Genomic DNA, 22,342 nt, shown 5'->3' on the forward strand with positions numbered 1-22,342 from the left:
CAAAAAACACACCTAGAATTATTTGGCTGGTGTTCTGATTTCATCTCGTTCTTCCCACGAAGTTGGACATATAAATTTTATAATTTTATAAATTTTATTGTAAGTCCAGAGGACGTATATGGGAAAACCAGTAACAGATTAAGGCACGTGTCCTGTAAACAACAATACGGTCTGACAATTTTGATCCAAGGCTACCTAGAAAGGCAGAAATAAATATTTGGAGAGCACTGCCTTATCTCATCCAAGTATGATCTTTAAAAAGCAGAGCCAAAGTTGAAATTCAGTCTTTTCTCAATTTCTCTAACACATTAAAAGGAGTCTATAAAATGTGATTCCCAGCAGCCGTGATTAAACTGCTGGTTTTCTCTTATTCACTTAAATCTCAGGAAGTGGCTCACTGTTAAATTATTTCAACCCTTCCCTCTTGGTTCCAAAGGCTCTATCATTCTCACTTGGGCCATTCCCTCCTTAGCTCTCCCCAAAGTTTCACCGTAGCCCACAGTGCCCTGAAAAGTCTAGTTCTTCTTTTGCTCTAATTGCTTTTCTCGAGATAATACAACCCTGCAACTTCTTTCTTTTTTATCCTAAGAGAAAATAGGCAAAGGGGAAAATATTAAATAGTAAAATGAGCAGAAGAAGGTTGTGAATTCTCACAGATTGATTTTTATTCTCTGACGCCATCATTCATTTAAATGTTTTTTTCGTTTTTGGTTTTTTTTTTTTTTGCGGTACGCGGGCCTCTCACTGTCGTGGCCTCTCTCGTTGCGGAGCACAGGCTCCGGATGCGCAGGCTCAGCGGCCATGGCTCACGGGCCCAGCCACTCCACGGCACGTGGGATCCTCCCGGACCGGGGCAAGAACCCGTGTTCCCTGCATCGGCAGGCGGACACTCAACCACTGTGCCACCAGGGAAGCCCCATTTAAATGTTTTTATTTTTTATTCCCACAACAAGAAAAATGTGATTTAATTCTACAAATTTACAAGCCAAGATAAAATAAAAAGAAAACGTGGAAAACCCCATGAGAACAGCAGTCCGACTAGACTTGAGGTCGCGTCCACGACAGCCCCGTGGCCAGGACCTGACCGGGATCTGGACCCAGACGCCGCCTCCAGCATCTGCCGCAGTCCCAACTGGGCCTCGGTGGGCGGCACTCCACAGAGTGGGTCCGGGGTCGGCTCTGAGCCTCAGAACTAGAGGCTGAAGCCTGGGCCCGGGACCCAGGCCCCCTGGTTCGTGGTCGCGAGGTGGAAGCCCGCCTCCTTCAGGTTGTCCTCACCCAGCTGGCAGTAGCCCAGCCTTCCCACTGGGGGCTGGTGCCCTGCTTCACACTTTGCTGTTCCCTCTTGGCGCGCCACGTGGGGAACATGGAGGGGTCTATGGGAAGGGGGGTCTCGCGGAAATACTCATGCTTGAGGCCGTCCTTTGCGTTGACCCGCCGTCCAGGGAAGCAGGTCAGAAACTTTTTCATGAGGTCGAAGCCTTGGTCTGAAAGCAGAGCCCCGAAGCGCTTGAGAAGGTTGTTATACGAGTACTCGGTGAAGGTCGTCTACTTGACGTTGGGGATGTCTTTGTAGCGGGCAAGATTTTCTCATTGGGGGTCCCCAGATCGTTGAACACTTTGTTGATCTGATCGATTTCTGACTTCCCAGGGAACAGCGGCTTCTGAGTCAGCAGCTCCCCAAAGATGCAGCCCATCGACTACATGCTCACGGCCATGGAGTACGCCTGGGGGTCAGGAAGCACTCAAGGGGCTGGCGGGTCGGCACGCCCAGGGCGGGCTAAATGTTTTTATTTTTTAAAGGTAATTATCATCTTATTCTTCAAGGAGACTCAGAAAAAAAGTTGCTGAATAGATAACATAAGCAATATTTTTAGAACTGACAGTGACCGTGTATCAGGGCTTTGCAAAATAACTGCAATCAGTTCAAGCAGATATACCCAAGCAAGACATTCTATGGAACCCGAGATTTCCTCTAGCCAAAAGCAACATTCTATCTGGTCCATAGTATCTTGACCCCTCTTGAACTGCTTTATACAACTGTTATATAAACTTGTGCTCCAAAATTCACCAGCAGCTGACAGAGGAAACTAGTATGCACACAACACACACACGTACAGAGACACATATTAAATAAGAATCAGGCTTCATTTCTTTCTACTAGTTGCCCAGGTATATCGATCTAACTTCTGTTTCCAATTACTATAGCTAACCTACAAACGTGATTTTAAATCTTCATATATCTTCCTTCCCGTCCTCTTTCACTAATTGCATTTACATATGTATATATCATTCATTTGTTAATTCATTTTGCTTTATTATTGTAAACCACCCCCAAATCCTTATTGGAAGTAGACAGATTATAACTACATTATATGAATGCTAAAAGAGACCTGAAATAAATTTCTAACACTTTTATGGTTGGCAAAGGACATTAAAAGTTCACACTACTTAGCATTCTATTTATCATAGATTATCAACAATCACCAATTCCTTTGTTGTTACTTTAAACTTACCTTTTGTTAGATGTTAATGTCTGGTCTAATTCAGAAGTGAACTAGGATAAAGGTAAATTAACCACAATGTTTTGTTTCAATACTTAACTACTCTTCTTTAAGTAATAGGCTATTTAAGGTCTAGAGTTAATTGAAAACCGCCATTATCAAGAGTCTCTTCAATTAGCAATCAGAGAGGTAGAACACATATTACTGTATTTGAAGACTATAAGTCTCACTGCCAGCTCCGGGCTCCAGTGGGAATTACTGGAACATAAACTCTAACTAGTAACACTGTGCACTTCCTTAGACAGGATTCAATTTACATAGACTGTGTAACACAGTCAATGTTACAAGGCTTTTCATCTCTAATTATTTTTATTATAGTATACTAATTTCAATCTAAAGCACAGAATAAATTTGAGGTTTTCTATTTGCAGAACTTCTGAAGATAAGAGAACTGAAATACCATATAACTAGTTAATGCCTTGATTTAGTTCACATATTTTCTTCTTCTGTACTAATAATTAAAAATAATTATTTCAGTGAACTTAAATAAAGCCCCCAGGGAACAAATCGTTACTGACCACTGTTACAGTTGAAACTGCTTTGTTCACCCAAGCAAAAACATCATGCAAATGAAATAATTGACATAAACACTGGAAAAGATGAGAGAGAAATTTCTTTTGTTAACGCTACCACTGTGTACTATGAAAACATAAGAGACTCTAATAAAACATTTTTGGAGTTAAAAAGAGAATTGGCAATGTGGATGGATATAAGTTAAAGACATAAAAGTCAACAGCTTTACCCTTGTAATAAGCACCTAGACATGGAAATATTTTAAAAATTCTATTTATATTTGCAAGAGGAAAAATCACCTATAAAATATTTAGGAATAAAGACAGCCAGAAATATTCAAAATTGATATAAAAATTATAATGTATTATTTTAAAAGATGATACACAATACAAGAGCAGAAGATACAGAAAACCATAATACAGTCTTGCTGGTAGTTTATAATTATATTCAAATATAAATTATTCCAGTTAAAATCACAACATGGTTTGTCCTGTAATTAGATATAAAGACTTCAGTGTTAGAATAGCTAGAAAATCATTAAAAAGAAGTAGGAAGGAGCACACTTGCCATTCCAAATATGGGAAAATACATTATATATTCCCTAGAGAAAAATGTACATGCTATTGAACAGGAGAAGAAAAAGAGATCAGTCATATAGTATAGAGAATCCAGAATTAGAATCTGAAAAATCTGAGGTATTGATAGGTCAAGTAAATGAGGAAGATAGGACCTTTTAAAATGGTGCCAGCAAAGCCAGATGTCCAGAGGAAAGAAAATTTTAAAAAGGAAGCCCTATCTTGCACGTACATACACAAAATAAAGTCCAGAGAGAAATAATGTAAATTTAAAATTAAAACAACACAATACGTCTTACAAGAAAATCTAGGAGACTGAATTTGTAACCTATAACTAGGAAGGCCACCTTAACCTCAACTGAAAACGTAGAAGCTATAAAAGAAAAAAATACATATCTGATGTTTTAAAAATTTAAACTTTGTGCTAGTCAGCAGATTTGTGAATTTGAAAAAAATTTAATGAATATTATGGAGACTTAGTTACCATAAAATAACATGAGTTACTATAAACTGGTAAGAACAAAACACATAAAAGATACATATCTTTTGTTTATTATATACACAGATGCACAGAAGAGGAAACTCAAAAGTCCATATACGAATGATAAAATGCTCAGGTTTGCTACCCAGGGATATGAAAATTCAAATAATAATGCTATGTCACTTGATAGGCATGAGACTGGCAATAATTCAGAGCTTTTGATTAGAGGAATGAGAGGAAAAGAGTAATCTCAAACACTGGGAATGCAAATGTTAGATGTTACCACCTTTTCAGAAAGCATCTAGAAATATCTTTTAAAATAAAATTTGACCCAGCAATACTACACCTGGGAATATGCCCTATATAAATAAAAATACCAATTCACATGGAAATTTATATGAGGATATTTAATGCAGGCTGGTTCCTGGTAGTCGTAAACCAGAAATAAAGTTAACCCCATCAACAGGGAGCTTAAGAATTTAAAAACAATGGATTAGACCTATTCTGTATCAATTGGAAGTGTTTCTGTGAGGTTTTACTTAGCAAAAAATAGGACACAGAAAAATGTATACAATATGATCTATTTTTTTAAAATGCGCAAAATAAGTTAGCTGTGCGTTTGCATGCATATGTATAATCACTATGTGCAGGTTCATATGAATACAGCCTGTTAACATAACACTTCATGGGGGAATGGGATGTGTTTGATGTGTTAATATGATTCAAGAAGGGGAATAACAATAAATTTATGTAAAATTACCTGATACACTATAGATACATAATGTGACGCATAGGTACCAAAACACTAACGGTGGTTATTTCAGGGTGGTTAGATTCTAGGTGGCTTTTACTTTTTCTTTATATTTTAATACATTGTTCTCAGTTTAAAGATAATATTATTTACATAAACAGAGAAATAAGTTTGTTTCCATTGTGTATGAAGAGTAATAAAACTAATTTTAAAAAATAATTATATCATGTAATATTTATGAGCTAGAGGGCACACAGCAAAGAAACATGGTAAGCAAGTAAGAAACAAAAAGAAACTGGTTCCATTTACTGTTACTGAAATGTACTGGATTTTCAAAGCTTTGAGATGTAAATTTCAATGTAATTTTATAATATTGACAACTGCAACAAATGCTCATAAGTGATTAAACTATGATTTTTGCCACCATATCTAGGTATTAGCAACTAAGTTTCAAAGATAAATTTTGATATGATTTGTGTGCTTTATCTAGACTTTTAAATTAAAATAGCCATACGAGTAGAGAACAATTTTATTCTTTACAATCTTTGTACTTTCAAGGCCATAGGGGATATGGAGAAAGGCACAAGGACACAGGGGTATCAAGTGATCCTAATTTGTGAGTCAGTTTAAATATTCATGAATTTCTGATTGTATAATTAATATTTAACTCTGTTCTCTTCCTAGAATAATGTGACAACTTTATAATATTCTATTTGTGCCAAAATCACATCATTTCCACCTTTGTATAAGTGAAAATTGCTGACACTGCACACCTCTATCAGGTAGTACTCACCTCTAACCTAGAGCGAGGTTCTAGTCTGGTGCAACACTTTCTGAACATCCGGTTTACTTCTCTCTCAAATCCAGAGAGTAAGTTGGTAAAAGCAAACCATGGGGTTGACAAACATATGATCAGTTACGTGATGATTCTTCTCAATAAAAACTAGTTATCTAAGTAATTAACAATTCTATTTTTCTTCATACCTTTCTTCTACACATACCTTAAAGTTGTAATCCCAATAAGTGCTCAACAATCATTTTCTTTTATTGAAGTATGTTGTACTATTAGCATTTTTTTCTTTAGCATTTTTTAGAAGTCTACAATTTTCTTTTTACCCATCTTCCCTTTTAAAAAGTTTCTGGACAAAATTCACCAGAATTTTTTTTTTTTTAATCAATGATATACCTATGGTATTAAGGTTACTATCCTAGATTAATGTATTTAATTTACATATAGAAGTACTATCATGCGTTTGTATACTAATGAAATAATAAATGCAATGCATATACGGAAATTACAGGTATAAGACATATCTAAAATTCTAACTTTTAAAAGTGACATTGCCAACGCGGTCATTTCTAATAGAGACGATCCATGCAGAACAATGTATGCAGTTTCAGGAGTTGCATTTACTAGGTGTTAATGATTACACCCCCTCATCCTTTGGTAGCTGTCAAGCACTGAGCACCTCCTCAAAGTCCTCTCACAGTAGAGGGATAGGGAACAAGAATCAAAAGACAGTCTCAAGTAGTTCACATTCTACTTGACAAAATACTGCATACGAATGATATAAAACATGTTCTTATTATCAAAAGCAAATTAATCTAGCACAACTGAGGCACTTCATTTAGGCTCAAGAAGATAGAACTAGACCTTTTTCATCATTACTGTTCATTCAACCTGTACTTTTCCATCACCCATTCTCAGCAAATGTCCCTGGCAAGCAATAAACGCTCGCTATGGATTATACAGCTCTGACCATACCAACAAAACAGAACCTACTCCCAACCCCTGCCCCTACTTCCAACCTATTCTCAGCTTCACTTGCTCCTCTGGCTCCCCTGGGCTCTAGACTGTCAGCTTCATAATGAAAGTATGAGAGAGAATGAAGCTATGCAAAAGTATGTCACCAGGGTACTCTTACCAAGAAACTCCACAAATCACATTGGGAATATTTTCTTTTCAAATTGATTTATTTCACAACACTCTGCTTTGGTTGTTCTAATGCAAACAGTTCCAGAAATCAAATTTGCAATTCTAAAATTAAGATGCCACAGCAGAGCATATGCATCATTCATGATGACTTCACAGCGTTTCCTAGTCTGATTTACAGTTTTCAAAATTAACATGATCCATTATGTGTTTCACTCAACAGTGCATCATCCAAATTATGATAAATTCAATTAAAACTAGCTTCAATTCACTTCAACCCTTCCATTGATTCCTTTTTGCTCTTTATTACCCCTTCCTTTCTTTCTGCCAAGATATAAACTTTATGATTCTAATTATGACATCCCTTTAGTAACAATTTCTTCACAATTTCCAACACAATCCTCATTTTCATATTTTAATTATTTAATTGCAGATTTGTTTTATCTTACTTTTCTTTCTTTGATTTACCTGTATTGTGTAGAAAACCCCACATTTTTCTGAACTAAGTCACAGAATTCTGTCCCTATGGAGGGGTTGCTGTAGACATTAACCCCTGACATTTAACAATACAAATATATAAATGAAGTCTCTTTACATCTAGCTTTATGTTGAATGTACTGTCTTATAAGCTAGGAAACAATTAAGGATGAAATAGTTAAGAAATGTTAAGTCAATAAATGATTTTTCAGAGGAAATCTGTGCTGCAGTAATTCTTCAGGGAAATCTCTGATTTATTTGAATATCAAAATAGTCAATGACATTAGCTATCACAGATTTATATAACATTTGTTGAATATCACAAGTCATATAAAATTATCTTTAAATATCCTTTATAGTATAACTATCCATAATAGTATAATAGTATAGCTTTTACAAAATATAGTTTTATTTTATGCTTAGTAGGATGTAGCTAAAGATAATATCTTACTAATGATATTCTGGATCCTTCTAGAATTTAAAATAGTTCTGTATTGTGTGAGTGGAACCCAAGATTCTGTGAGCTTAGCAGAAAAACATTCATAGTAAAATGTGTATACTTACAAAGTAAATATTACCATATTAATATTGGTCTTATCCTATCATATTAAAGATACAAAGATATGAAAAAGGTGTTTGTTACTTTGCAAAATCATTAGACATCAATTTCTGTCCTCTTATGTAATGCAACTCTGCCCTTTTGAAAGGGATTTCATGAACCTAAGAAGGAAAGGGCTGTGTTCTTTTTTTGTTTTCAATGATCTTTACCAACTAATTATTTTAAAGCCATACTTTACTATTAATAAAAATTCACATTTTTCTCAGCCACATCAATTTACACAGCAATTTTACACACGTAGTTTTTTTTTTATATCCTCACAAAAATCCTAACACATATATAATGCAGGAATGTTATCCCCATTTTGGAATTAAAAAATAAACGGTAGGATTCTGACTTAAATCCAGACAGTCTAAGTTTGATGCTGGTGTTCTGTCAATTACATCAGTTGCATAAAATGATTTCTTTTTTTTCCATGAAACTATTCCCTGAGTGTCTAATACGAGTTAAGTTTCTAAGCACCTAGCAAATGGGGGCACTACATCCTCTTCTCAAACTAACCAAAAGAGAAAGGTGCTACCTTTAAAAGGGCCACCAAAGACTCATGTATCTTAACTTCTATTAGTCTGTCTGAACACCTAACATTGTTCCCCTCATTATTCCTTTCTAATAACAAAGTGAAGAGTCATGTATTATTATGAATACATTATATGAGTCTGTTAGGTTAAATAACCAGTAACCATAGAGGAATAATATAAAAGCCAGATGGAATTTAGACTGAGTAGCGAAAGTCTCCAAAATGTTTCATGGGCACTGCTTAGAAAGGCTTTAGATAATATATCTACTTAAATACAGAAGAGAATAAAGGCACAAATGAAGAATAGAGTCAAAGGGACTTCCACAGAGGGAGACATTTCGGCTCAAAGAAAAAGTAATTCATAATTTTACACCTGTTCAAATTTCACAGTTCCTTGCACCTCCCTAAAATACTGACAGGTTCTTGGAATGTCTAAGTTAGAAGGTAGAGATAATCAAGGTCAGTGCTATAAAAACGTATTTTTCAAATAAAAGGTTAAACATACAATAGGGACTTATATAGATGCAGATGATGAACAGCCTTTGGAAGAGAGGACATGTGAGTCCTCAGACCATCGGCCAACTCACTGCTCTTCTGACCCAGGGTGAGGCTAAGTCAGGCTAAGAGCCTATGGAGCAAAACTGAAGGAGGCACTGGCAGGCCCCGGGGAGTGAGTGAATCCCTAAGTTTTGTGCCTTGGGAGCCTCTCTTGCCTCCTGCTAGTTGGGCCCTATTCCCATCCCCCCACTAATCTACTACGCCTTGATTAGGAGTCCTTCTTCCTTATTCATAATCTAGAAGAAAAAAGCTAAGCCACACCCCTTCGCAGACTTGGGCAGACTTTGTGGTGGGGAGTGAGTAGAATGAAGCGATTATTAAAAAGAAACCTCTTTCACATCCCTTTCTTTTCTTTTTTGAAAGGGTAAAGCCTGGGGAGTGTAGAGTTTGGCTAGCACACATAATTATAAGGCTCAAAAGTGATATACGTGGACATGTTTAACAAAGAGTAGAAGAAAACCTTAGTTATCATCATCATGAAAATTTATCCACAGGGACAGTCAGGGATCAGCTTCAGTGCTTTGGCATCATCCCACAGCATCCTTGGCTATGATCTATTATGTAAGTGGGACCCCAAATAAAATGGCCAGTTTAAAGTCTATATATTATTTGAGGAGCATGAAATAGCTGACCACCAAAACAGGAAAGGCAACTTCTTTTCTTTCTGTTTCTACTACTTGCCAGTGTTCCATTTTAGCTAACCCAACTATCCTAGCGTTTTGTCATTTATTGGTCACAGTTGCGGAAACTAGAGGCTCATAGCAAGCAGAGATCAAAGATACAGTCAAACTTTTCAATGGAAATTGCCAAGATTGAATTTCCTCCTAAATTGATTCTGTATTGTCTGTTTGACCTCAATATTCCCAGCACTGATACCTTGATCCAGGTATTCCTCACCCCATTCTTAGATTATAAATATGACCTAAGCCCTGGCTGCCCATACTCTAAAATCTGGGCCCTCCAATTCATTCTGCATGCCATTCCTGTTTGTGAACATAATTCCATCCCTACTTACTGGAAAAACCTTCAAATTTCTTTGCCTTACTATCTGTTTGACTTGGAATGCTCACTTTCCCCATCACACCACACGTAGGTAAAAACAATCCATTTTGGGGAACTTGGTCAAATTCTGTTGCCTTATCAAATTATTCTAGTCAATACAGATGCAGCTTTCTCTTGAAAACTTTAGTCATTTTATCTTAGATTTATCTTTCCATCAAGTATTTTTACCAACTATGAACTATATATATTATACAACTCATAAAGGACAAAAATTTTCTGGGTCTACATGGAGTTAGAGTAATTGAAAGTGATTTTACTTTTTTTTTTCACTTTTTTTTCTCCTTGTTTCTCATGCATAGAATTAAAGATATCGAGTGCAGGAACAATGCTTTCCACAGAGCTGAAACTATACAATGTCTACCATAATTTAATTCACCTATTTCTTTTTAAATTTTACTATACAGGATCCCTGATAGACATGAACCTGCCAGAGAACTGCATTTTTGATAAACTTTGTGAAACCCTATATAAAATCCAAAATGTATCAGTCAAAATTTATTTTTTTAATCAAAAACATGCTTTGTTTGTTCCAGCTCTCTACACTGTACATGACTGTACCAACATTCCAAGATCTTCAAAGTACAATGGCTTCTTGTATTAAGCACAGCACAGTTATTTTGTTCATTTACAATTCAACTGCTATCCTGGTAAATACTACCCAAACAAATTTTCACATTCTTTTAAAATGTAGTAGCAATAACCACATATCTATACTAAATAGAGAAAAAAATATCTGTCAAAAAAACTTTGGAGAAAAAAACTGGATAATCGACCTATAATAAAATGATACAAAATTAGAACAATAAAGAACACAGTAAGGTGAAAGTGTGAGAAGAGGCCTAAAATAATGCCCAATATATAAGTAACAATTTTAAGGAAGAAATAAGACAAAACACCTGAAGTTACTAACACAATGTATTAGTAGATTCTAAGAGTGAGCATATTCTTAATTAGGTTATACAAATAATGCATTAATGATTTATTAAAATCCTTATCCCACATAGATTTTTTTTTCCTTTTGAAAGTATTTCCTCCCATTGAAATTCTTCTTGTTATGTTCCAGTCAGACAGAGATTCAGTACTACCCATATAAAGCTGGTAGAATTCCAGCAAATAAAAGAGAACAATGGATGAGATCAAAATTGCTGCCAAGGAGATGCAAGGTCACCGCCCAGTCAGTGGCCAGGCTGCTTAAGGAAGTGTCCGCTCAAGGAAGTTTCTCAAGGAAACATGCTCTCACACCAGCTCAAGGAAAAAAGCTAAACTTAGAACAGTCAAATGGGAGATATTAATAAAGCTCTGAGGAAAAAATGAGGCAGCTGGAATGGACTTTAAAGTTAATGTGAAGGAACATTAGGCATTGATATCTACACTGTGGCTTAAGGTTAGCCCCGGCCCTAAATGCTTTCTTGTAAGTTAAACATATTTTAAAAGCTACCTAAGAACTTCCTTTTAATTGTCCCATGATAGGATCATCATCTAAACCAAAAATACTCCTGTGAGGCAACAGAGACAGATGTAGGAGAGGTGAAGATATCCTAGGTATAATGAGACAGTGGTACCTTAGGATGGGGGAAGTGACTCTGAGGGTCACACTGATATTTTTGAATTTGATATAAGTTTATAGGTGGATATTGACAATATTAGCCTTTTAGTTTGCTGTCATCAACACCAATTAATTGATAGTTATGACTAAGTAGCTTAGTGGCTTCAAGATGTAAAAACAGAAATAATATGCTTACAGTATAACAAAAAATGCTAATAAATGGACTAAAGATTAAGCTAAATAAGCTAACGCTCAGAAAATATTGGAATACGTTTACAGTATTAGGAATGGTACATTTTCTATACTCTATAGAATATATATTTTATCTAATTATGCAACAGCAATTGTTTGGTGTTAACCAGGCACAATCATATTGAGATATATTCTAAGTGGTATCAGCTGAATGGTCTAATACCTATATTCTACATTCTATATATTCTATATTCTCTTAGTTGAATATGACTTATCTCTCTTGAGTTATTTACATATTTTGGTTACTTTCTTCAGAATCTACAGAAATTCCCCATTGGCCTTACTTGACTCCATATTATTCACTAAAAGGCTCAAGTTCCAAGACCAAACACTCTCTTAAATTTTAAGCCTTTGACAAACATTTACTGGAGGCTAGGCACTGTCTTAGTTGAATGGGGGTAAGTAAAGACTAATAAGTAAACCAGCAATGACACAGCAGTAGTTCTCTGGCTCTAATATTGTACTCTAGTATATGTCAAGGTTAGCAGAAAACAAATTACAAACTCACATGGGTTAATTCAGAAGAGTTTAATAAAAGGTTTATTAACAACAGCAACAGCAAGGGCAGTGTTATATCGCCAAGGGATGGTGAAGAACTCTGGGGCTAGCAACTATGGGAAATTTATCATCCCAAGGTGACAAAGGGACCAAGAAAAGGATTTTAGCAGCACTGAGCTAGATGCAGAGCAGTCAGAGAGGGCTGCTGGGCAGGGGCTGAAGCCTTTTCTTAGAGGAACTCAGGCACTGCTGACCCCGGAAGACAGAATGAATACCCCAACACCCCTCTCTTCCCACCTTCTGATAGACTGCTGCTGCCTCCCATGGGTAGAGCCCAACCAGGAAGAAGAGAACTGGGAAGGCTTATTAATGTGCTGCTCACAGATCAGCCTCCGGGCACATACACAGGATCCGGAAGGTCTGCGAGTGACTCTCTTAGGGTAAATATAATATATGCCCAGTTAGTTCTACATTTTGAGAAAAGTAAATGTTTTCTGGTTAGCCATATATTATCTACAAAAGAATGTGGACATATTAACTACTTCTTTAGTCAGATGTGGCCAGAAAGCAGCTGAGGCAAGCTCCTGAGAAATGCTGGTGAGTATCTGGAAGGCAAATCGACACTGGCGATATTACAGAAAGTTTTTAATCTAAAAGCCTGCTATTTATGCATGAGAAGTAGTAATTTTATAAATGGATTCTGAATAACCTAAAACTAGTCAATATTACTTTAAGAAGTGGGCAATTTACTCCCTTCTTTTTGGTAAGGTCAGGATAAGATTTGCAGTTTCACTGATTCACAGTCATATCCTGGGAATGGGCCCTCAGGAACCATGCAGCGCATCAACTGAGGAAAAATCTTGCAGCTACTTTCAAGACCAGGAGAGCGGTCTCATTCTACAGGCTCTGCATATACATTCATTTCCATGTTTCACAATGAACTGATTTGTGGAACACGTTGAAAATTAACTTTCTGCCAAGAAAAATATATATGACTTTTTATATATATGACAATTTCAGGTATGGTTTTGGTTCAAGGTTCCTTGGAATCGCAAAACTTGGAAGGCCTTTAGAGAATTTTTAAGATCCCTCCTTCTTTCGCTCATCACTGCCCATTGCCATACACACATATGGTTTATGGGTGAAAAAAAAACTGAGTCCCAGAAAGTTTAAATGACTTGTTCAGTGTTGTGGAGCCATGAGTGCACAGGTTTCCCTATTCTTACTGAGTACTTATTTCTCATAATTATCCATTACTTAAATTCCCCTCTTGTTGACTGAGCGAAATTTTCAGACTGTTGTAAAGCCAGTAGCTTTATATTGAACTTTTATATGACCATTCTAGAGGGCAAGCCGAAAAGAGAAGGATGGAGTATTCAACAACAAGTATCCTAGAGTAAAACAGGAATCAGGCATAACTAGAGAGACTGTGTTGAGAAGAAATACAATTTCCTATTCAACAGATTTAAGTTTGAAATTTAGAGGGTATGTCAAAAAAGCATGAGTTTAGGAAAAAAAATCAGAAAGTCACTTGAGCATGATTCAGTACTATTTGAAATGCTAAGATTGAATTTATATAGAGGCTAAAAAAAAAAGAAAATTGATAACAAAATGAGAGAAAAGTACTCCAATTTGTCAGTATTTCTAGGATTTACTAGATTATTTTCCTCTTCATGTATTACCCAGTTTTTTAAAAAGATTATTTATTTTAGAGCACTTTTAGTTTTACAACAAAATTGAGAGGAAGGCACCGAGATTTTCCATGTACTCCCTGCCCTCACACGTGCACAGCTTCCCCCATTACTAACATTACTCACTAGAAAGGTACATTTTTTTACCAAGGATGAACCTACTTTGACACATCATAATCACTCAAAGTCCATAGTTTACATTACGGTTCACTCTTGGGGTTGTTCATTCTGAGTTTGAATGAAAGTACAACGGCATTTATCCATCAGTATGATATCATACACAGTACTTTCACTGCCCTAAAAACCTTCCCTATTCATCTCTTCCTCCTATCTAATCCCTGGCAACACTGATCTTTTTATTGTCTCCATAGTTTTGCCTTTTCCAGAATATCACATATGTAGTTGGAATCACACAGTATGTAGCCTTTCAGATTGGCTTCTTTCACTTTGTAATATGCATTTAAGCTTCCTCCATGTGTTTTCATGGCTTGATAGCTTATTTCTTTTTAGCACTGAATGATATTTCATTGTCTGAATGTAAACACAGTTTCTTTATCCATTCACCTACTGAAGGACATCTTGGTTGCTGGAGGCTGAGTTAATTTTTGTGAAGAGTGTAAGGTCTATGTCTAGATTCTTTTTTTTTGCACGTGGATATTCAGTTGTTCCAGCACCATTTGTTGAAGAGACTATCATTGCTCCATTGTATGGCTTTTGCTTCTTTGTCAAAGATGAGTTGACTATGTTTATGGACCCAGTTGTTTTTTATCCTTACATATTTGTGCCTAAAATGTCTGATTCATGGAGTTATCTGGAAGCTGGATAAAGCTATTTTTTTTTTTTTTGTCTTAGCCAACAGAAATCTGTTTTAAATTCTAATTCTTATTCCCTCAGGAATTTACTGGGCTGAATCTTCCACACTTCTTGACAATGCTTCCATTAGATTTATAGTTACAACTAACTGCGTTTGTCAGACAATACAACAAAACAGTGCGTGTTCAAAAGGACGGTATTTTCAAAAGTAGGCTCTATTTCCACTAAATACTTCTTGCATTACATATAGCAGATTTCATAGTTATTCCTGAAACATGTGCCTTTGAAATGCATAGTCAGGTCTTTATTTCAGGAATTGGTGAGCTGGGACAGCTAAAAGCTTTCCAGATGGGAGGGTGGCTTACAGCAAACCCTTAGATCTTACAAGCCTTAAAGCTATGCTTGCTGCAATCTAGAAATGTCTGCCTCCTATATCCCCTTCTTCTCCACTTCACTTTTGACAACTTAACTCAGCCAAGAGATGAGGGGAGTTATGTTCTGTTCCTCCAGCTATACTTCCCCTGTGGTTCTAGGGTGAGGAACTGGATCCTAAGGGACTTTTCCCATCACCTCTGTGGATGGTCCATGCCTACCTCCCAAGACTGAGATATTCCAAGGAAAAGATTCTTGAACGGATCTTCCTGGATTGGGCCCTAATTACTTTAAAGGAATCTCCCCACCTCAAGTCCTAGATTCCTCCGTCCTTTAGATCTGGATTTTTCATGTGGATACTTTTTTTTCTTTTTTTTACTGTAAATAGAAGTGATTATTTCCTTTATTGGTGTTTCTGGCTAATTTCAAGGCAGTGAATTAAAATAAAACTACCTTTACTCCCTTATGTTTAATTAGAAGTCACATACTGCAATGGACTGAATGTTTGTGTGCCCCCAAAATTCGTATGTTGAAAACCTTAACCCTTGGTGTGATGCTATTAGGAGGTGGGTCCTTTCAGAGGTAATCATGAGGGTAGAGCTCTCATGAATGGGATTAGTGGACTTACAAAGGAACCGTAGAGAGAGCTCTCTTCCCCTCTTTCTGCCATGAGAAGATACAGTGAGAAGTGAGCAGTCTGCAACCCGGAAGAGGGCCCGTATCAGACACCAGATTTTCTGATGCCTTGATTTTGGACTTCTCAGTCTCCAGAACTGTGAAAAAAAATTTTTTTCTGTTGTTTATAAGCCACCTAGTCTATGATACTCTGTTATAGCAGCCTGCATTGATTGAGATACGTATCTCATTTGGTAATAACTACGTGGCATTCCACACGTGGAAGCACCATGATTTAAGTAGTCCTTTATTGGTTGGATTTAGATTGTTTTTCTGTAACAAATCATGCTACAATGAGAGATGTACACATATTTACACAGATATATTTTAGAAAACATTTCCAGGAATAAAATCACTGCCAAAGGAACGTGTATTTTTAATTTTGACACGTATTATAACATTATTTTTCAGATATTTGTACCTATTTTTGCCCCCACCAAAACTGTATAAGAGCAACTCTTTCCCCAATTTCTTTAATATTAAATACTATTGTTGATAAAATAGCAAGCAAGTCTCAGACTTCTATCCATACAAGGTCTGTTTGCAGGACTGGCCTTTGGCTGGCATCTGGGAACTTACCTGGTAAACAGTTCCCTACATTGATATAAAATTTTCTCTAAATGATAAAGTGGCTCTCTGTGCTTAATTTGTTTGTCTAAACAATGTGATTTATGGTGAATAGTTGCTTTCCCTCTGGGAGTTTGGAATTTTTGTACATGCCAGGTTGAGGGCGCCTATGTGATCAACTGCCAATAAAAGCTTGGGGGCACTGAGTCTTTAGTGAGCTTTCCCAAGTAGACAATGCCTTGCCCGTGTTGCTGCAGCTCTTTGCTGGAGGAGTTAAGCGTAGGCTGCGAAACTCCTCAGGGAGAGGACCCTGGAAGCTCGCTTCTGGTTTCCTCTCACCTTTTCTCCATGCACGTTTTCCCTGGCTGATTTTGCTTTGCATCCTTTCACTGTAATAAATCTTACCTATGAATGCAACTATATGCTGATTCCTCTGAACCCTTTTAGTGAATCACCAAACCTGGAGGCTGTAAACCCTGATACACTATCAAACATTTTTATTTGCTAATTTGACAGGTGAAAATGAGATTTCAAATGTTTTATATTTCTTAATTATGATTGAAGATTAGCATATTTTCTCTGACCTGATCCTGTCCTTTGCTGATTTTAATAGACTTTATTTTTTAGGGCAGTTTTAAGTTCACAGCAAAATTGAGTTGAAAATATAAACAGTTCCCATACACCCTCTGCCTCGACACATGCATAGCCTCACCCATTACCAGCATCCCCCCGAGCGGTACATTTGTTACAACTGATGAACCAACACTGACACATCATTATCACCCAAAGCCCACAGTTTATATTATGACTCACGCTTGGTGTTGTACATTCTATGGGTTTGGACATATATCAACTGTCATAGTATGGAGTAGTTTCACTGCACTAAAAATCCTCTGTGCCCTGCCTATTCATCCTACCCTTCCGTCTAACCCCTGGCAACACAGATCTACTTATTGTCTCCATTACTTTTGCCATTTCCACAATGCCATATATTATAGTTGGAATCATGCAGTATGCAGTCTTTGCAGATTGGCTTCTTTCACTCAGTAATATGCATTTAAGTTTCCTCCATGTGTTTTCATGGCTTGATAGCTCATTTCTTTTTAAGCAATGAATAATATTCTATTGTCTGAATGTAACATGGTTTCTTGATCCATTCGCCTACTGAAGGACATCTTGGTTGCCTCTAAGTTTTGGCAATTATGAATAAAGCTGTTATAAACATTCATGTGTAGATTTCTGTGTGGACATAAGTTTTCAGCTCCTTTGGGTAAATTCTTGGTGAAGCATGATTGCTGGATCACATGGTAAGAGTATGTTTACCTTTGTAAGAAACTGCCATACTGTCTTCCAAAGTGGCGGTACGATTCTGCATTCCCACCAGCAATGTAGGAGAGTCCCTGTTGCTCTACATCTTCACCAGCTTTTGGTGTTGTCGTTATTTTGGATTTTGGCCATTCTAATAGGTGTGTAGTGGTATCATATTGTTGTTTTAATTTGCATCTACTTGATGACATATGATGTGGAGCATCTTTTCATATGCTTAGTCTGCCTTCTGTATATCTTCTTTGGCGAGGTATTTGTTAAGGTTTCTAGTCCAGTTTTTAATCCAGTAGTTTGTTTAATTACTGTTCAGTTTTAAGAGTTCTTTGTGTGTTTTGGATAATAGCCCTTTATCAAATGCGTCTTGCAAATGTTTTCCCCAGTGTGGCTTGTCTTTTCATTGTCTTAAACTTATGCTGATTTTTATATTAGATTTTGGAATTTTCCCCTAATGATTTGTAGGAGCTTTTTATGCATTAAGAAAACTAGCTCTTTGTCAATTTTACATATCACAAATATTTTTTCTTCATTTGCTACTTGGATTTTAATTGGTTAACATTTTTCCTGAGCAAAATTTTCTTTATTCAAATAAATATAATCATATAGATGAATCTTTTCCTGTATGTTTTCTTCATTCTGTGGCCTAATAGGTCACATAAGGATACCTTCCTTATTTTGAGACTTCAACTTTCTATCCTTTCTTCTAGTATTTAAAAAGAAAACATTTTTAAGTACTCAATGAACCTGGACTTTGTTTGGGTATACAATTGAAAAAGTGATACAATTCTTTTTTCCCCTTTCTTCTTCCTCTTCTTCTTTATGTGGCAAAGCAATTGCCCTCCAAACAAAAACAAATTGATTAAATTATATCTTTTCTCCCAACTTGGAAATGTTCCTTCACCGTTGGCGCCATACTGCAGGATTTTGGGGAGCTTTTTTCTAGACCCTTTTCTGATCTGATTATTCATGTGCTAACATAAGATTATTATTATTCAAAGAATAAAATGCATTTAATTATCTTGTGACACTAGTCTTTTCTCTCTACTTTTATTTTTCAGAATTTTCCTGGCTTTTACTTATTTTTCTCTTGTTAATTTTATAGTAACAATGTAGGGACAATTGATATATTTATTAGATGTTCTAGATAGGCACACATTTACTTTTGTACTTTCAAAGTCTGGTATTATGTGCAGAAATTTTATAATTAGGTTTATTAACAGAATTTTTACTATTTTAAATGGGATATTTTAATTTTTTGTGTCCATCATGTCTAGCTAATTGTTGTTTGCATCTAGGGAACATATTGATTTTGAGATATTATCTTTGTGTCCATCCACCCTATTGAGGTATTTTATTATTTATAATATATTTTCAATTGAGTATCTTGAGTTTTCTATAACATCTGGAAAAATCTTAATATTCCCACCTGTTTTCCAATTTTAATTTCTTTCTCTTTTCAACTACATTGAGTAATACTTACAGATCAATGTTAACAGTGAAGATAATGTGCAGTCCTGTCTCATTTTTGACTATAAAGGAAATGCTTCTAGTGTTTCAGAACTGGGTACTAACCTGGTCTTTGGTTTGGTGTCTCTTTGTCTCTCTTTATAAAATTGTTCTAATGTCCATGAGGACATTATTTCAGCCTCCTCTACCAGAATATTGGCCCTGTGCAATTTCAATCTGTGGATTAAAGTCTTCCAACTTCAGGAAAGTCTTCTATTATATTTTGGGCGTTTTGTTATATCTTGTTTTTTCTTTTTTCTGTTCTTTTTCTGGTCCTATCTTTAGGAATTCCAGAATGTTATATAGTGGTCTCCTTTCCAGACCCACCATCTTTTTAAAAAATTGGAGTTGATGTTCTTAAACTGTTTTCCATCTCACTGACTCCTCTTACCACCAAAAATTTTCCAATTACCGTTGCATGTAATGTGAATTTATTCACTTGTTTTGTAATTCTCTTCCTTTTCGGAGCTCTGTCAAATCACTTTTAAAATTCTATTTTCTTGACTCTTCTTTGAATACTAAAATTACTTCTGGTTTTGATTCAGAAGACCATATTCTCTTTAATACGTTTGGTTTCTTGAAGAGCTGTCTGTTGAAACTTTCAAAACAACTCTTCACCTGGGGTAAGACTCTATTCAAGCCTGGCTGAAAATCACTGGTTCACAGGGAAGCCCCCTGCGTCATGGTGTGTGTAATGATTTAGAATTCTCTTCCACTGGTCATCAAAACTTTAATCCCCCAGTCCATCAAACTAATAGTCTTTTCTTGGCAATAATGGCATAGTGAGTTCCCCTCAGTGTTATTATGCCATTCTGTTTTCAAACAGAACACAAGAAGGCTTCAGCAGCCCTTTCACTAACACAGACCATGCCATGATAAAACATGCCATTAACCTGGCCCCTCAGAAGTTACAGGCTACTCTTAGAGATTTTAAGTGCTCATGAAAGCTATAAAGACATAATGCCCCTTTAACTTTCCTCCTCAGTTAGATCTATTTAATTTATAGATTGAAAATTAATCTATAATCTTCTCTATCAATTGTGGACTGTGATTGTTTCCTATTGTCATAAAAGATGGACTTGCATTCATGTCTTTCATTCTTACTGATTTTAGTCTGTTTGAAAGCAGAAAGCATGGGAAATCTATCATCTTTAGCTTTGCAGTTCTAGCAGCAATTCTACTAAACTTATTTTTATTTGCCCTATGAATTGCTTCCCCAAGATTCTTAGGTTTATTTAGATAAATTCATTTAGTTATTGTAATAGGACTGTTTTAGCCTTACTAAATGACATTTTTATCCTCTTACACAATAAAATTGTTTCTGAATTTGATATAAGATGAAGCACTTTAATCATCAAGTCTTTCACCTGTGGTCCTGTACTTTGTTGCAGTTATCCATCCATTCTTCACTTTAAAAAGCTTCACTGGTATGGTGTAATGTTTGAGAAATGTAGGCAGAATACCTAATTGTTGTATCTTCTTTACTAAGACTAACTTTCTTAATCATATATACTTATTCATATTATTCTTATATATAATTGTCAAATAAGAGAAATATTAAGAAGCAATTTGTTTAACATAATATTTAATTTATACCCCAGCAAGTTATAACATACATGCAACTACCATTTTATTGGAATAGATACGGTATTTCTAATGGAATATAAGCACCCGGCAGAGGATCTACAGATTTTTATATCTATTTGCTTACAAATAACTGGATGGAAATATCAGGCTCTATGCAGTAGTAGCTACTACTCTAAGTATACTTTTAATTGAGTAGTCAACATGAAATTAAACGTCTACAGCATATTAACCTAGCGACAGCAGGAGACAACTCAAGTTGCCTTGGAGGCTTATTCAATTACATGGTGGGAGCCAAGTAACTAATATAACTGTAATACTTCAGGAAGAGATCAGAAAATCACCAGGAAAAGGACAGTCAGAAAAGAATTAAACAGGGATTGAAATTAAAATGTCCATGACACAGAATCAGAGGTGAACACACACACACACACACACACACACACACACACACACACACTTCCTCTCCCTCTCCCTCTCCCTCTCCCTCAAGGAGTCACAGGGAACCTGGGGAATGAAGGCAGGAGAAGCAGCCTTTAGCAAGACCAGGAAAAGAGTTGGATTGATGACCTCAAAACAGAGAGAGAGCAAATTACTGTACAGCTGAAAGAAAATGTATGTACAAAGAGGGAGTAGCAAATATCCTAAAAATAGTGACCAGAACAATGGTATGATGAGAGAAATTGTCTTAGGCAGATACATCAATTGTTTGTTTACTCACTTATTGAAACTATATCCTGCTCCAAAAAGGCTTTCAGTCAGCTTTCAAAATCCATAGATAGCAAAATCATTAGACAAGAATGAATGAAAGAAAATAATGAGGGTGAGAAGAACATGAAGCCAGTGGGGGGTATTAGTAAACAACACGCATGCCACACATTCCTACTTATGTTCCCAAGGTAAACAGGAAAACGTGATCTATTACAAGATATCCAGGGGCCATAAGGAAAACGATCCAGATGCTCACCAGAAGCACATGGGTTGAGACTTCAGTGAAATTTATCTACGTGTTTTTAATCAAGAGAACAGACTGTGCAATGGAGTAGATGACACTTCCAATGTCACTTCTACAATAAATATGATATAAAATTCTGAGTGATGTTGCCATAATTTCTCTCAGTTCAGTCCAATCATAGCTACATAAATATTTCAGGAGAAGCAATTATGCAAATGATCCAAATAAGCCCCTCCCAGATGGTCTGGCTTATCCAAGAGCAAAATTTAGAATATCCAGAAAACATAATACCCTTTAGATAATCCTCAATGAATATTTTCACAAGAAATAAATCATGCATGAGAAGTCTTTCATAATACAGTCATTATTTACCCAGAGATAATTTGACAAATAATTTCTGTCTAGACAATGCAGTCAATTAATTACATGTTTTCTAAAGTAAGCTACTCATGATTAAATAACCTTTACTTACCTATTTTCTGCTGGTTTCCCTCTTCTTCTCTGGGGAGA

General features: G+C 36.1%; 1 protein-coding gene across 1 annotated transcript in view; it reads right to left on the bottom strand.

Moving 5' to 3' along the window:
- Positions 1 to 22,342, bottom strand: part of THSD7A (thrombospondin type 1 domain containing 7A) — a 456,679-nt gene that overhangs the window by 243,349 nt on the left and 190,988 nt on the right. The gene's annotated exons all lie outside the window — the stretch shown is intronic.

Source organism: Phocoena sinus, chromosome 9 (assembly GCF_008692025.1).
Source record: "Phocoena sinus isolate mPhoSin1 chromosome 9, mPhoSin1.pri, whole genome shotgun sequence".
NCBI lineage: Eukaryota > Metazoa > Chordata > Mammalia > Artiodactyla > Phocoenidae > Phocoena > Phocoena sinus.